This window comes from Tamandua tetradactyla, chromosome 3 (assembly GCF_023851605.1).
Source record: "Tamandua tetradactyla isolate mTamTet1 chromosome 3, mTamTet1.pri, whole genome shotgun sequence".
In the NCBI taxonomy this organism is placed as follows: Eukaryota; Metazoa; Chordata; class Mammalia; order Pilosa; family Myrmecophagidae; genus Tamandua; species Tamandua tetradactyla.
This window is the reverse complement of record NC_135329.1, coordinates 130,328,975-130,345,548: the sequence shown is the minus strand read 5'-3', so window position 1 is coordinate 130,345,548 and position 16,574 is coordinate 130,328,975. Positions and strand designations below refer to the sequence as shown.

The 16,574-nt window shown below is 35.6% G+C and overlaps 2 protein-coding genes and 1 non-coding gene across 25 annotated transcripts in view; 2 read left to right on the top strand and 1 right to left on the bottom strand.

Moving 5' to 3' along the window:
* MARCHF7 (membrane associated ring-CH-type finger 7) overlaps positions 1–12,920 on the bottom strand; it is a 69,101-nt gene extending 56,181 nt beyond the window's left edge. For 3 of the 6 annotated variants that reach the window (XR_013172786.1, XR_013172785.1, XM_077153971.1), the window contains exon 1: positions 12,736–12,841. The gene's annotated coding sequence lies outside the window, so the exon portion shown is untranslated. Of the gene's footprint in view, positions 1–12,035; positions 12,547–12,581; positions 12,660–12,735 lie in introns of those variants that run through there. The other 3 variants (XM_077153973.1, XM_077153970.1, XM_077153969.1) reach the window with 3 other exon arrangements.
* LOC143678380 (U6 spliceosomal RNA) lies at positions 2,518–2,624 on the top strand. Its single transcript, XR_013173192.1, has one exon. It is a non-coding gene; the product is annotated as a U6 spliceosomal RNA (small nuclear RNA).
* A 33-nt stretch (positions 12,921–12,953) lies between the features above and the next one.
* The window catches only part of BAZ2B (bromodomain adjacent to zinc finger domain 2B), a 496,810-nt gene continuing 493,189 nt past the window's right edge, over positions 12,954–16,574 (top strand). For all 18 annotated transcript variants that reach the window (XM_077153953.1, XM_077153960.1, XM_077153959.1 and 15 more), the window contains exons 1-2: positions 12,954–13,085; positions 14,448–14,636. The gene's annotated coding sequence lies outside the window, so the exon portion shown is untranslated. The remainder of the gene's footprint in view (positions 13,086–14,447; positions 14,637–16,574) is intronic.

Sequence of the window (16,574 nt, the reverse complement as noted above, 5' to 3'; positions counted from 1 at the left end):
AACACTGTACCCCAAAACAGCAGGATATACATTCTTCTCAAGTGCATATAGATAGTTCTCCAGGATAGACCAAATGTTGGGTTGTAAAACAAGTCTCAATACATTTAAAAACACTGAAATTATACAAAGCACTTTCTTTGACTATAACAGAAGGAAGCTGGAAATCAGTAATTGGAAGAGAACAGGAAAATTCATGAATATATGGAGGTCAAGCAATACATTCTTTAAACAACTTGTGGGTCAAAGAAGAAATTGCAGGAGAAATCAGCAAGTATCTCGATGAGAACAAACATATCAAATCTTATGGGATACAACGAAGGCTGTGTTGAGAGAGAAACATTAAAAAAGAGCTAAAATCAAGGATCATACTGTTTATCTGAAGGAATTAGAAAAAGAACAGCAAACTAATCCCAAAACAAGCAGAAGGAAAGAAACAACAAATATTAGAGCATAAATCAAGAATTAAAAAAAAGAATCAACAAAACAGTTGGTTCTTTGAGAAGAGCAATAAAATTGACAAACTATTAGCTAGACTGACAAAGGAAAAAAGAGAGAAGATACAAATAAATAAAATCAGAGAAGAGAGGGAGGTTACTGCCAGATACCAAAGAAATGAAAAGGATCATAAGAGGATACCATGAACAATTGTATGCCAACGAAGACAATTTAGATTCGATGGACAAATTCTTAGAAACAACTCTAGAGGAAATGGAAGACCTCAAAAGATCAATTACAAGTAAAGAGACTGATTCAATCATCAAAGCTCTCCCAAAATTCTTTTCAGGAGAAATGGAAATGTTCTCATATAGATGTGGCGGTGAATGCATACACCAGAAGCCAATGGTTGTACACTTTGGATAGGTTGTATGGTGTGTGAATACAGCTATTTAAAAAAAAAGAACAAACAGAAAAAAACTACAAGTGCTAGAGAAGATACGGAGAAAGAAGTAAATCTATTCACTGTTGGTAGGAAAGGACAATTGTGCAGCCCCTCCGGAGGGTAGTGTGGCAGTTCTACGAGAAGCTAATATGGAAGAACTGAAAGGACACAAAGAGACAGTGAGATATTCGCTGATTTCTCTTGCAATTTCTTCTATGTGCACAACTATGTTTATTGCAGCATTTTTCACAAATGCCAATAGACAGAAGTGACCCAAGTGTCCACTAACTGATGAGTGGAAGAGCGAACTGTGGTGTATGTGTATGTATATATATGTATATTATATACACACACACACAATGGAATATCATGCGGCTGCAGAAAGGAATGAAGTGAGGTATGCAATGATGTGAGTGATCCCAGAGATGTTACATTGGGTAAAATAAGCCAGAAACAAAAGGACAAATATTATATGGTTTCACTAATAGGAACTAACCATAATGAGCAAACTCTGAGATTTAAATCTGAGAGCACAGGTTTATCAGGATATAAAGTGGGCAGAGACTGGGCAATCGATTAAGGAGTACAGAATGTTCAGAAAGTTCACTATAAAGGTTCAGAAATGAACAGCACAACACTGTGATGGTAGGACAATACTGTAAGTATAATTAACAAAGCAGAGTGTGAGCAAGGTTGAAAGAAGGTTAAAGTCGTTTATGTCACCAGAAGGAAAGCTAGAGGATAAAACTGGGACTGTATAACTTAGCAAAACGCCGAGTAGGCAATGATGGGGGTTAACTGTATAAATAAAGAGGAGTTCTTACATGTACTAGAACAAATGTACACCACTACAAGGTTAATAATAGGGTGTTTATGGGAAAAACTACTATTAATGTAAACTAAGGGCTACAGTTAACAGTAACATTGTAATATTCTTTCATTAACCAACTAAGGCACAATACTGAATCTAAATGTCAATAATAGGGGGATATATGGGGTACGGGATTTTTTTCTTCAGAAGAAATGAGAATGTTCTCATATTCACTGAAGTGGTGAATGCATAAATTTGTGATTATATCAAGAGCCACTGATTGCAATTAGGATGGATTGCATGGTGTATGAATAAAACTTTTGTTCTTTTCTTAAAGTCTCCAACAAAGAAAAGCCCAGGACCACAGGTGAATTCTACTATTCTTTCCAAGAATTAATACCAATGCTGCTCAAACTCTTGCAAAAAAAAAAAAAAAAAACTGAAGCGGGAACACTGCCTAACTCATTTATACAGCCAACATCACACTAATACCTGAGGCAGATAAAAATATTACAGGAAAATTAGACCAATTTCTCTTATGAATACAGATGCAAAAATCCTTACCAAAATATTTGCTAATCGAACTGAACAGTACACTACAACCTAAAACAATTACACACCATGATCAAACGGGTTTTATCCCAGGTATGTAGGAGTGGTTCAATATAAGCATATCAATTAACGTAATCCACTACATTAACAAATCAAAGGGGGGAATAACAATTGTCTTGATTGACACAAAAAAGGTATTTGACAAAATTCAACATCCAAAAGCACTTCAAAAAACAGGAATAGAAGGAAACTTCCTCAAATTATAAAACGCATAGTGCTAGCTTTAGCAGCACATATACTAAAATTGGAATGATACAGAGCAGATTAGCATGGCCCCTGCGCAAGGATGACACGCAAATTTGTGAAACGTTTCATTTTTTTTAGATTAAAAAAAAAAAAGAAAAAAAGGCATATACACAAATCTCACATTTTAACATCACACTAAATGGTGAAGGACTGAAAGCATACCCTCTAAGACTGGAACAAGACAAGGATTCCCACTGTCAGCACTGTTATTCTATGTTGTGACAGAAATTCTAGCCACAGAAATCAGGCAAGAGAAAGAAATAAAAGGCATCTAAATGGGAAAGGAAAAAGGATAACTTTCTTTATTTGCAGATGACATGCACCTATACATAGCAAATCCCAAAAAATCTATCACCAACTACTAGAGATAATAAACAAGTTCAACAAAGTGGAGGGATACAAAATCAACGTGAAAAAAATCAGTAGTGTTTCTACAGAGTTAAAGTGAGGGGGAAAAATCCATTTATAATACCAACTAAAAGAATCAAATATATAGGAAAATACGTAAACAAGGATCTAAGGGACTTGTGTGCAGAAAACTACAAAACATTGCTCAAAAAAAACCACCTAAATAAATGGAAGGATATTCCGTATTCATGAACTCGAAGACTAAACATTTTTTAACATATCAATTATACCCAAATTAATTTACTGATTCAACACAATCCCAATCAAAATCCCAACAGCTTACTTTGGGATTTTGGAAAAGCCAGTATCAAATTTATTTGGAAGGGTAAAGGGCCCTGAAAACCATCTTGAAAAAGAATAATAAAATTGGAAGACATTCACATCCTGACTTTAAAGTATATTACAAAGCAACAGTTGTCAAAACAGCACAGTACTGGCATAAGGACAGACATATTGAACAACAGAATAGAATTCAGAGTTCAGAATCAGACCCTCACACCTATGGTCAACTGATTTTTTGACAAGGCCATCAAGTCCACTCAATTGGTAAAGAACAGTCTCTTCAACAAATGGTGCTGGGAGAACTGGTTATTCATATAACAAAGAATGAGAGGGGCCCTTATCTCATACCATATACAAAAATTAACTCAAAATGGACCAAAGACCTACATATAAGAACAAGGACTGTACCACTGCTGGAAAAAAATGTAGGAAAAGATCGTGTGGTAGGCAGGGGTTTCTTACACTTTACACCCAAAGGACAAGCAATAAAAGAAAATATAAATGGGACCTCACTGAAATTAAAAAGTTCTAGGCATCAAAAAGACTTTGTCACAAAAATGGAAGACAACCTACCTAATGGGAAAATATTTGGGAATCACATATATAATAAGGGTTTAATATAAAGAAATCTTATTTACTATCCTGAATATATAAAGAAACCCTATACTCAACAATAAAAAGACAAACAACCTCTTCCCCTCTAAAAAAAAAAAAAACAATCCCAACACTTTAATAGATCTTTCTCCAAACAGGGTATAAAAATGGCTAAAAAGGAGATGAAAAGATGCTCAATATCACTAGCTATTAGGGAAATGCAAACCAAGACCACAACGAAATATTATTTCACACCCACTACAATGGCTACTATTAATAAAACAGAAAACTACAAGTGTTGGAGAGGATGTGGAGAAATAGGAACACTCATTCATTGCTGGTGGGAATGCAAGCAGTGTGGCATTTCCTCAGGAAGCTAAGTATAGAATTACCAAATCACCCAGCAATCCTGATACTAGATATATAACCAAGAACTGACAGCAGGGACTAGGACAGGTATTTGTACATATTCACAGCAGCATCATTCACAATTACCAAAAGATGGAAGTCAACTCAAGTAGCCATCAACTGATGAATGGATAAACACAATGTGGTTTATACATACAATGAAATATTATCCAACTGCAATAAGGAACGAAGTTCTGATAAATGTGACAACATAGATGAACCTTAAAGACATTAAGCCAAGTGAAATAAGCCAGGCACAAAAGGAAAAATATTTTATGATCTCACTGATATGAAGTAATTATAATAAGCAAACTCATAGAGTCAGAATCTACAATATGGGTTACCAGAGGATAGACTGGGGGTACAGAATGAGGAGCTAATGCTTAATTTGTTCAGAATTTGTTTAGGTTGATTATAAACATTTGGAAATAGATGGTGATGATGGTATCACATTATTCTAAGTGTAAGTTAACAGCGCTGAACAATGTATATGAATATGATTGAAAGGGGAAGTTTTGGGTATGGTATATTACTGGAATGAAAGAAGATAAAACACTGAACTGCATAACACAGGGAACACTCTTGTGGATGATGGACTGATGTTAATAGTACAAGTATTAAGAATGATCTCACTTGAACTATAACAAATGTATGAAACTAATACAAGGTGGTAATAACAGAGTGGCATACGGGGAAGAAATTCACCTACTATAAACTATGAATTGTAGTTAATAGCATTACTTTAACATTCTTTCATAAACTTTAACAAAGATATTGCACTGATACAAAATGTCATATTATAGGGGTATACAGGAACATCATTATCTTTTATATGACTTTTCTTTAAACCTTATAAAAAATAATAATAATCTCTAATAGAAAATTAATACATCAAAGAAGCCAGACACAAAGTACTACATATATGATTCTAACTACAAAAAATGAAATCATAAAAAAAAATAGAGAGACAGAAATAGAATAGTGGTTACGTAAGGCAGGGAAAGAGAGAGGACTGAGAGGTAAGGGGTATCGGGGTTTTTCTTTTTGGGGTAATGAAAATGTTTTAAAATTAACTGTGGTGATGAATGCACAAGTCTATGAATATACTAAAAGCCCTGATTTACACTTTGGATGGATTGTATGGTATATGAATATATCTCAATAAAAATGCTTTAAAAATAAATGAATAAAGTTTTCTGAGCACAAGGGTTTGGACTTTTAGTTTACCAAATTGGGAAAGGTGAGAATTCCTAGTATCAGGGAAACAGCAGTACAATACCCAAGTTTTCCTTTTTCTTTTTTTTTAAATTTTTATTAATAAAACTAATCGACATACAATATGAACATTCTTTTTTCATCACATAATTCATCATCATGATCATTTCTTAGAGTATCTGCATCAATTTAGAAAAAGAAAAAGAAAACAGAAAAAAAAATCATACATACCATACCCCTTACCCCTCCCTTTCATTGATCACTAGAATTTCAATCTACTAAATTTACTTTAACATTTGTTCCCCCTATAATTTATTTATTTTTAATTGATGTTTTACTCATCTGTCCATAAGGTAGATAAAAGAAGCATCAGACAAGGTTTTCACAATCACACAGTCACATTGCGAAAGTTGTATCATTATACAGCCATCTTCAAGAAACATGGCTAGTGGAAAACAGCTCTACATTTTCAGGCAGTTTCCTCCAGCCTCTCTGTTATGCCTTAACTAAAAAGGTGATATCTATTTAATGCATAAGAACAACCTCCAGGTTCTTTGATTTTCATTATAAAGGGACTTCACAATTAAAATCACTCTACAAATTACCGTCCCACTACTACCATATCCATTTTATTCAGAGAAGTGTCAAGAGTTCAATAGTAGTGCCAAAGCAGACAATGAGCCCAATAAAAGACTTCTGCCCGTATTAACAAATGTCTTCCCACACCTGACTTTACTGTGTTTTAATGTATTCATTTAAAGGTAATTTCTCCAAAAAAATGAAGACTGAGACTAGACACGAAATAAATGAAGTATTTGAGGAACACTGCCTAACTTTTAGCATATGAGCAAATTTCTAACTATCTGCAGAAATATGCAAGTTAAGGTGAAAGCTTCGATGTCTGCCCCTTATTTGTGTGACTCCAGGCTTACTTTAAGGCTTAATTTCCTTACCTACAAAATGGGGATAAAAGCACCCACATCACAGGTATGCTGAGAGCTCTGCTGGCACAAGTAAGCGTTCAGCAAATACTAGTTATTATTAAGCAATACTATCAGAGAGTTAATATTTTAAATTATTATTTGAAGTTTTTTTTTTACCATATTAAAGGTCATTTAGATAGATATGCATGATACTCATTTCAGTTGGGGCTTTCCTAGCATTTCTGCTCTTCCCTTTTGCTTTCTATCCTGCATAAAAAGAGATAGTCATTATTAAACATTATTAACATTTTATTGTACATCTATGACAGGGATTATTGGAGAGTTTTTCTTCTTTACATTTAGTTTTCCAAAATTTCTTTAATAGACTTGTTTTACTTTCAAAATTAAGTGAAACACTTGCAAATGAAAAGGAGACAAGAGAAAAACCCATTTTTATAACTTCCATTAAAAAAATACAGAGTTCCTAAGGAAAATAACTCCCCTTCTAAATTACAGTAGCACTGTTCTGTTCCATACTCCTTAGTATCTATAAACCAAAAAGGAAGTACTAAATAACTAAATAATAATAACGTACTATTCTAGTAAAGACTAGAATTTAGATTATATGTACATGCCAAAAAAAATTTTCACTATAGAAATTTTCAAGCATACACAAAAGTAGAGATAATAATGAACCACCATGTACCAGTCAACAAGCTTCAATAATCACTAACATTTGAGCAATTTTGTGTTGTGTATTTTACTGTCCCCTATATTATTTTAAAGCAAATACCAATCAAGACATTTTTAATGACACCTAACCTTAAGATGGTCTAAATAACCTGTTGTAACTTACAAAATATAATTTCTTCTCAACCTAGTATGCACGTCCTTTTGCAATGTGACTTTGCTGGTCTGCCCACGAAGACAGTCTTTATTTCCTCACCTCTGGAAGCTGGGCTGACCTTCTGGAACTGACTTTTGACTAAGAAAATGTCAATGACATTACATGACTTGTGAGGCTTTAGAGGTCTAACAGCTTCCATTCTCACTGTCTTGGGATGCTGCTTCTATGTCATAAAAGACTACACATGGAGCAAAGCCCAGATATCAACTAATACCAACTGCAAGATTTATGACTGAAGCCATCTTAAACCTTCCCCAATCTGCAAAATCCTCCATCTTAATGCTGGATTAGTGAACCCAGGAATAATTTCTAAAAGAATTGCCCAGCAAACACACAGAACCATGAAAGATAACAAAGAGTTGGTTTAATCTATTAAGTCATAAGGTGGTTTGTTCTATGGCAAAGATCACATCATAATTTATCCCAACTTTTATTTATCTATGATTATCATACCATTACATTATGCTCCTGGTATACGCAAGAAATGCCTGATTCCAAAATGGGTTTAACTTAGAATTAGTCTCTAAGTATCATTTAAGAGGGGGGGCTGCAATTACTGTCTTACCAAATGCACCTTACTATAAATTCATGGCATGCAGGCCAGAGTTATAACACAAAATATATTTGTATTTCAATAGCCAGAAGTCTTACAGAAATACTAACATAGTTATTTTTCTTAATGTGAGAGCCTATGATCCAGGTGAACATGGAGACATAGAAGCTAAGGGTAATCAAATGAAACCAGTTTGAAAACACAGGATTTTGGAGGCCCTTTAAAAAAATGCCTCTTGCTTCTGAGCTGGCACATAAATATTCAAAATACAAAGATATACCCAAGTCTTAACACAAAACAAGAAAAATGTTTAACATTTCCATGACAAAATTCGTTAAGATTATATCTACACTACGGCATTTTAAGAGATAATCTGTTCTAGAAGTAAATTTAATCTGTGTCAAATTCAATCTTCAGTAAGTGGAAACCATTTAGGGTTCTTTCTGGAGGGTGAAAAAACACAGTGCCCTAAAGTGCAATGATAATAATGGGAAGAGGTAACTAATTTTTCAGGGTCAAAACTTGCCCTCTATTAAACTGTTGACAAAAGTGGGTGGAGAGGAGGTGATTCTGAAACCATGTGTTCCAACTTATCTAGTCTAACCAGTAGAACGACAGAGAAATTTATCTGAGAGCAAGAAAAACCAGCTTTGACAATATGAGTTCAGGTCAGGAAAGAAAAGTTAAAAATTATGATCAATGAAAACTAAATCTCAATTATAAAATAATTTTTCATCTCCCCTTTTGGAGCTCATCTTATGACTAGTAACTGTAGTAAAGACAGAAATTTTGTAAAGTAATCAATAAGAAAAATTATTTCACTGTAATAAAACCCTGCTTTTGTGAACTCCAGCAGACTTGAGCAGGAACTAAAAATCTCATTCATTTTAAATTGTAATAAATCTAATACTACCAGTTATTTATTCAGTTATTTAAAAGTTAAAAATTTCATTACTTCTTAAGTTTGTTAGTTAAAAGTGAGATTTGATACAGGATTCTGCACTGACATGCACTTCCCACTGTTACTGACAATTATCTGAGGTTAACAAAAGGAATTACTGGCAAAAGATAATCTAAAAACCATTTTTATTTGGTGTAGAGACACAATACCTCTCCATACCCCACAGCATAAAGCATTAGCTCTCTAACTACAGAAGGTCTTTCATGTCAGGCTTATTCAATTTGCCTTCTGAGGAACAAACTGTCCATTCCTAAAACAAACCATATCATGACTTTACAGTTATCCTATCAAACTCCTAGTCACCTTCACATCTCAGTTCAATCAGTATTTCCTGTGAAACTTCCCCTCAGGAGTAAGCATCCTTCCTTTGTGCTACCACAATACTACTATAAACATAAAGTAGAGTAAGGGCAGTAACTGTTTATATAGTAGTATGATAACCACATTGAGTTGTGGAGGGCAGATGCTTTGTCAAGCTCATTCTCACAACGTGAAGCTATAATTCAGTAGTCAAACACAAGAAATTATCAATAAATATTTACATTATTTGATAGATTTTGTACTATTAAAGTCATTTCCCTAAATATTGTATTAAAATGCGGACAATTTCTAAACATAGACCCAATGGAGAGCTATATGAGGTGGACAGAGAGGTGATTAGAAATTGGCTGCATGGGAGCCACCAAGAAGTTTAAAAATTTTTGATTATTTGAAATCTCCATGTGATAGATAAATAGATAGGCATCTTTGTGCTTTACTAGGGATACAGATATATAGATATATAGATATATATATATACACACATAGAGAGAGAGAGAGAGAGAGAGAGAGAGAGGCATCTTCGTGCTTTATTAGGGGAAATGAGTCCTCTTGCCAGTGTGGCAGAAAGAAGAAATCTCTTGTACCTGTTTAAGACAAGTGACCTAACAAGCAACTTTGGAAAACAATAAAGAACAATTTGTGTTATAATTTAGGGAAAAGAAGTCGTAAAAAGTTCTTATCTAAAATGTATACGTAATATAGAACTTATAAATATGTTATTAGTAAGGGGCAGATAGCAGTCTGTGGGGCAGAAAAAAATTTTAAGGTTAAGGTTATTCTGACCAAGATGTATGAATGAATATGAACAAGTGCAATAAAACCAATCAACTCCATTTGTTCATATTCATTAAAAATTTACTCTTCGCCTATTTTATACCCCCAGCATTGACCATTTCATATACCATCTCATTTAATTGTCATCTTAACTCTAGTAATTAATTGCTATATTCCTGAGGTAATTTGAAGAGATTAAATAATCATGGCCACATTCATACTCAAACTCAAATCTTGACTCCAGTGCTACTAACTCTATTTCACTGCTGTTTCTCAAAAAAGATGTAGAGATGAATAGTGAAATACTGACCCCATTTCTGAAATAATTTTTTTTGTAATCTTAAGAAAAAATTTGCTTATACTATGTGTCTGCTTTCTTAATAGCAGTACCTTATTTGATTTCTAAATCAGAAATTCATCCTTAACCTTATCTCTTAGCTCTGGACAGGAACGAACAGATGGGAATAAGAAGAGATTTAAAATAACAACAAATCTAAACACTCTCTTGAACAAACGGTGCTGGGAGAACTGGATATCCATATGCAAAAGAATAAAGGTGGACCTACCTCACACAATATTAAAAAATTAACTTAAAATGGATCAAGAACTAAATATAAGAAGCAGGACTATACAATTCCTAGAACAAAGTGTTAGGAACCATCTTTAGGACTTTGTGTTAGATAATGTTTTCTTAGACTTTACACCAAAGCACAAAAAAAGAGAAGAAAATAATAAGTAAACAAGACCTCATCAAAATAAAAAACCTTTGTGCAAAGGACTTCATTATGAAAGTAACAAGTCAACCTACAGAATGGGTGAAAGTATTTGGAAACCACATATCCAGTAAAGGTTAAATATAAAGAATATATTTTAAAAAGTTACACATAAGCAACAAAAAGTGAATCCAATTAAAAATGGGCAAAAAACTTTAGTAAACATTTCTCCAAAGAAGATATGCAAATGGCCAAAAAATTACATGAAAAGATGCTCAATATCCTTAGCCATCAGGAAAATGCAAATCAGAGCACGAGATACCATTTCACACCCTCTAGAACGAATACCACTAAAAATCTGGAAAAATAAGTGTTGTGAAGGTATATGGAGAAACAGGAACAATCATTTGTTGCTCGTGGGAATGTAAAATGGTGCAGCCACCCTGGAATGCAGTTTGGCAGTTCCTCAGAAAGCTAAATATAGAATTATAATATCAGCCAGCAATTGCTACTAGGTATATATGCAGAATTGAATGCAGGGACTCATACAGGTTTGTTTGCACACTGATATTCACAGTAACGTTATTCACAATTGCTGAAAAATGGAATCAACCCAAGTGTCCAACTTGGATGGATAAACAAAGTGTGGTATATACATACAACGGAATTTTACTCAGCCATAAAAGGGAATAATTTCTAAAGCATGCCTCACCTTGGAAGAACCTTGAGTGATTATAAGCCAGGCACAAAAAGACAAATATGGTTTAAGCTCATCCATATGAAATAATTATAATAAGCAAATTCAGTAAGAAAGTAGAATACACATTACCAGTGGACAGGGTAGGGACAGGGAATAGATAGTTAATGCTCACTAGATACAGAGTCTCTGTTTGGGATGACAGAAAAGTTTTGGTGATGCATGGTGGTGATGATAGCACCTCATTGTAAAGTAATCAACATTAATAATTACCACATTCAAATTAATGATAAATGAATGTGGTTAAAAGTGCTAAATTTAGGCTGTATATGTTACTAAAAAATCTTTAAAAAAATCTATACAATACAGTGAATCCTAATGTAAACTACGGATTATATAGCTAATAATAGAATTATAATAATATTCTTTCATCATTTAGAACAAAGGTACCATACTAACGCAAAGTTGTCAACAGGAAAACTGTGTGTTAAAGGGGTTATATGGGACAACTGTATTTAATTAACGATTTTTCTACAAACTTACAACTTCTCTAATGAAAAATAAAGAAAAAATACCATAAAGTTCGACCAAAAATCGAAAGAAAAAATAACTAAACTCAATTTCCTATGGCACACTAATTCTTAACTGAAAGTTACAACAGTGCCAAAGGACACCAGTCCTGACAAATTTATTACCTAGAAAGACATAGTCCCCACATACTAATACTTACATATATAGGTAGGTAAAACTATTAATCGTAGCATTTTGTGTGTGCACGTTCATCTTTCCGCATTTTATCAAAATGAGGGCGTATTCTAGTACTGTGCCGTCGATATTTTTATTTCTTACGCCAACAGGTAGTTTTTCCTATATGTCATCATCTATTTCAATCTGAAGAACACATGATTTACGCAATGCAAAAACAACTCACAAAATGCCATATATTTAAGAACTCGCGCTATTAACAAGCAAATCTTGAATCTAAGTGGCCGACCAAGTCGCTACAATTCCAGGCTGGGTTGGCAGAACTCCAGCCCTCCCCTCTTTCAACACTGCCCTCACCAAATACCTCACTGGTGATACTACCGGCCAGCAGAACCCTCATTCTGGCGGAAAAGGAGGCCGCTCCAGTCCAAGTCCGGCCGAAGCCCTTTCCCCTCGCCCACCACACGCCCAAAAGAAGAACGCACTATCTGGCCTCTCAACCGGCCACAAACACTAGCACAGGTTGAAAGGCCACAGGGAAAGGAGGCTTGCGCCTGGCCCCTCTTCGTACCGGCGATTCCCGACCAAACTCCTCCACCCCATCTCGCGAGGAGGAAGTCCCCGCAACCCCAGGCCCGCACTTCGTTTCCTCCCCTCCTCCACCCGCAGCCAGAACTCGAACCACCTCCCCCGTACGAAGAAGTCAGTGTTCCACAGATCATTACCCCTGCTCCCAAGCTGGCACCGAACAGGACGCGTTCCCCTCGCAGCGACCACTTCCGCGCCTTCCTCCTCGAAGTCGTAGGCCTCTGGCAGCAGAGAACAGTAATCTGCAGTGAAGCACAATGGCGTCCAACCTCTCCCGAATCCGGCGCAGAACCAGCCGCCGCCGTTAAGTGCCCCTCCCTTTCCCTCCTCCCCTCTCTTCGCGAACCTCGCCGGCTTCTCGCGAGAGTGGTGGCGCTCGGGTGTACGAGAGCTGTGGGGCGGGCTTGACGTACCCTGCCGCGGGGTGGTGCTCTGACTGCGGCAACCGTTGAAGGGCTGCCCCGGGGGAGGCAGCGAGGCGCCACGGGTAAGCGGCTACGGCTGGTCGGCCGGTGAGCTGGCGGCTGGACCAGAGAGTCTGCGGCCGCTGGGAGCGGGCAGTGGAGGCCCGGCCCTAGTTAGCGGTCTCCGCCTAGGCAGGGACTCTGACTCAAACCCCACTGCTCCGCGGCTCTTGGGTCCCACAGGCTCCTGCCGTCTTTGGCAAACCTGTTGGGCCCACAACGCGAAATATCGCCTCGCCCCCCCTCCCCGAATGTTTATTGAATTGACTCAAGCACTGCCTTTCCTGACCTCCTCTCCTTCCTCCTTGACTCCCTGCGGTTCTGTTTGATCTGATTGTAAGCCCTCCCATCGTAAGAGTCGGGTCCGATTTCTGTGTGGTTATTCGTTCCTTGTGGAAATTAACTCTTGGTATTGGTGTACTTTTAAAATCCTGTATTTTTAAATCTTGATATTAACCATTGACAGGGTAGCTACAGATCTTTGCAGTAAAAATTCCCCCATTTAGAAAAAGGGAGGGAAATTGTGAGGGAAATGGTCTGGTTATTAGAGTAAACTTGAAAAAACTGTAAATGTGGCAAATTAAGATGTAAATGAGTTCTAACAGCTAAAAGAGATAGGTTAGAGGAAAAAATCTATTGCTGTGGATTTAAATCATATAATGTATTTTTAAATAATGTATCATAAATATAAAAGTTCTTTAACGTTAAAAACCATTTGTTGAAACTTGGAGGCATACTGAAGACGTTTTTTGGGGGGGCACTTGATTTTTGAAAGGGGCGTTTTTATTAAGTTGTTTTTAAAAATCCAGTGTTTACAAATAATTCCAGTAAGTGGAATATGAGGTTTGGATGTATTTGTCATTTCATCTGAAGGGAATGGAGTACCACTATCCTCCCTATGTTACTATGTCTTAAAGGGTGTTCCCTATTGAACATTTTAAAGATTTAAATGTTATTATTTAAATTTAACATAGTCTAACTGTTTAAGTATGAAATAAAGATAAAGCATCCGGTATAGAATAAAGTGAGCATAGATTACATTTGAGGGAATTAATTTGCCCTTTTTAGAAAAAAATTTTTCTAGCCAGTTTAAATGTGCCTGTAGCATTGTAACTGTGGGTATACATACCCTGAAGGACCAGCTGCATAGGTTCAAATCCCAGCCCTGCTCTCTACTTAAGGAATTAAGTAACTCCTTAACCTTGCTAAACCTAGTAAAATGTGGAAAATAATAATGCCTATGCCCCCATAGGATTGTTGAAAGGATTAAGTGAGAGACTATCTCAGTTCCTGGAATATAGTAAGCATTCTATAATTGTTAGTTATTACATTCCATATCCAAACCACTGCTAATATTTACTCTTTCTGGGCTTAATATATCATAGGTCCCTTAAACATCTTCTCAAGTTTATTCTGCGCTATGAGGAATGACTGCACCATTTTCCTGAGCTATGGCAGTCAGACCCAATAGTTGTAAATTCTCTACAGAACCCCCAAACCCGGCAAGGATGGTTAAGATTTTGGCAGATTGTGGCTTCATCCCAACCCAGCACTGATGAGATATATCATCAGAGGTGAGTGTGGTACTTTTTTCATATGCTAGAGCTTTCAAAATCTCATTTCTTATTCATGCTAGTAATAGATGAGGACCACTAATAAGTGTGTTTTTATTCTTTAGGAATGATTAGTTTATTTTTTTTACTTATATTTTCTCTGATTGGAGTTTCCAGGTAATTATCATTATCAAGAATAGGTACTGAGATTTTGCTTTATTAAAGACATTTTACTAGCAGTTGTGGTTAAAAATAGGTACAATAGTAACCATACTTTCTGAACTAAAAATTAGAACAAAATGATTTGAAGGGAAAGTATTTGGAATCAGAACTGTTCCAATCTGGATTCCCTGGTTGCCTTTTATCCACAGAGTTCCCCCACTGGACCTTTCTCTGCTAAACGTTTTATTGTTTCAACTGATGCGGATATATCTTTCTGTAAATATCTTTGTTCTTCACTTACTCATACCACTCATATTAGCTTTAATTTTTTAATTTGGCTTCTTAAGTTAGGTCTTATTTACTATTACTTTCCCCTTCTACTTTATAAACTTGTCTGTCATCTGACCATCGTCATAACAGCACTTTATTCTTATTTTTAAGTATTTCTTCGAACACCTTGATAGCATAGAATTCTTTCAGATTTTGAATTCCACAGTTCCTGTTTGTCCTTTTTATCATCCCAACCTAAACTTCTAAAAAGCAATGACGATATAGATATTTTTCAATTTGCATAATTGGTGCACTCTTGAAAAGATGTGCTTTTATTTGCTTTTTGTAAATCAAGTCACTTTACATGTAGGTTATTTCTTATACTTCTGAGTAACAGGGAAACAAGAACAGGAGATCCCTGAATTGAAAACAAGAGATGTCAATTTCTTCTCAAATAGGAACCTTAATAATCCCTGGAGTTGGGACCAGGTGTTATTAACCAACTTGATGTGTTGTTTAAAGTTGTAGGTAGACCTCAGTCTGTAAATTAAGGACCTTTTCTTCTAAGGGATGCAATACGTAAAGTTTCTGTTTTCAATTTAATGTAAGGAATCCCTTTCATTCCATAAATAATAAACCCTTGATTTAGTGCCTTTGTAAATTTTACTTTCTCCATATCAAGTTTATTAAAAAGGCACCACATTTCATAAACTGCATCCAAGACATTCTGTTGTTGACTTGATGAATTAGTAGCAACTAATTTCACACCAAAAGCCAATTGTTAAAAGGGTATAAAAACACCTGAAGAGATTACCTTTTCAAAATACTCTCTGAGAGGCCAATTCTCTATCTTATACTTAATTGTATGGTGGAGATACTGGTTTTAGGAAGATCATTCCTGCTCCTAGTTGCTCCAGAATATCTGGCCTGGCTGGGAACACTTCCCAATTATAGGACACTTTTAATCCATATATGAAGCACTTTCCACACTGCATGAAACATGAAGAGGGCTTAATAAAAGCAGGTATCTTTTATTATTGATTAAACCAGGGGATGAAAAACTATAGTACATAGGTCTACCACCTTATTTTGTAAATAGTTTTATTGGCATTTATTATATATGTTTTAGTCAGGGTTTTCCAAAGAAATAGAACCCAAAGGATTTATACACACACACACACACACACACACACACCCTATTGTATTCATGTTTAATTAAACAACTAGGTACTAGAGCCTAGCCAAGTTAACACATGAAAAGTTAACTATCATAGTCTATGCTTTCACACTACAGCAGCAGAGTTGTATACTTGTGACAGAGAAAATACGTTTCACAAAGCCTAAAATGTTTACTCTCTGTGTCTTTACAAAAGACAGTTTGCTGACCCCTGGTTTTAACCATAAAACCATGTTAAACTGATATCCATTCCTATAACAACCCAAACACCAAAAAAATAGAAGGAGTTTAGAATGACAGTAATTGAGGATGGTATTTGATCTCCATGGCTAGTTCACACTGTATTTTAC